Genomic DNA, 1,300 nt, shown 5'->3' with positions numbered 1-1,300 from the left:
TTTTTTTGTTTGGTTGGTTGATTTTTTTTTTTTTTTTTGGTTTTATTTTGTTTTGTTGTTTTGTTTGAGGCATGGCTTCAGCGTGAGTCACTGGCTGGCCTAGAACTCACTATGTAGATCAGAATGGCCTCTATCTCAGAGATCTGCTTACTTCTGCCTCCCCAGTGCTGGAGTTACAGGTGTGCACCATCATGCCCGGCACATGTATATGCAGGAATACTTGTGTGCATCCTCTCCTCATCGCTCCCAAGTGCCCAAATCAGTGCCTAGCAAGCAGAGATATTCAAGCAATGGATGAATGGATTTAACATGGGGGGATTATTGAACAGAGCCCTGCCGAGTCCTAGACGCATGATAGGGTCAGAAAGTGAAGTCAGACTGTATAGATGAGGCTATTCCTACCAAGTTGCTTGTCCAGCCCCCCACCCCCCAACCCATCCCAGAAAGAACAAGACAATGAAAAGCAGTTGGCCTGTGGGACTTCTGCATCCACGACAACCAGGGAACATTCAGGCGTGGTCCTACCTCCAGCTATTCCTGTATCCTCAGCCAGGCTCAATAAATAAGAGCCAGCCCTACCTTGGTCTTAAGTTCCTGAGACAGGTTTTGGCTGTGGTCGGCACTGTCAATTAAGGTGTGGATGTGTGAGAAACTGAAAAGTATGTCTAGCAAAGTTTTTAGTCATGTCATGGGCTAGCCCAGCTGTGTTGTCTCAGAAACTTCCACACCAAGGCAGATACTCGCTTTTGTAAGGGCAGGTGGTGGTTCTCGAGTATCCTCTCAGCCTATGGATAATGGTAAATGTGGTTTGTACTCCATTTACCACTACTTACCTGCCAAGCCTTTCTCTGAACTGGCACTGGGCACCCTGCCCACTGAGTGCAGCTCCTGCCTCCACAGATGGCTGAGCCATCCTCCGAGTTCCCCTGCTGAGAAAGCTTTGCCCTACAGGGCAGGCCAGTGCTCTGAGACTAATTTGCTTCCCAGACCATTCCTCTGACAGATACCAGCATGGAGTGGTACATTGGGGAGGGGAGGTGGGCACCTTTCATCACTTCACGGGCATTGTCAAGGTCCTCTGTGTTTCTAAGCAGATAGGATATTAGGCCTGCCCTCAGTCCCTCCAGAATCAAAGCAATGACCTAGGTCTTTGGAGAAATAAAGTCTGACTTTCAAACCAACAACCAATAGCAACACATAGTCTTAATATCCTTAAACAAACACTAGGAAAAAATGTTCCCACCCAGCCGGGTGTGGTGGCGCACGCCTTTAATCCTAGTACTCAGGAGGCAGAGGCAGG

The sequence above is a fragment of the Mus pahari genome, chromosome 14 (genome assembly GCF_900095145.1).
Source record: "Mus pahari chromosome 14, PAHARI_EIJ_v1.1, whole genome shotgun sequence".
Classification (NCBI taxonomy): domain Eukaryota; kingdom Metazoa; phylum Chordata; class Mammalia; order Rodentia; family Muridae; genus Mus; species Mus pahari.
The sequence above is the reverse complement of the archived record's forward strand: the minus strand, read 5'-3'. Positions refer to the sequence as shown.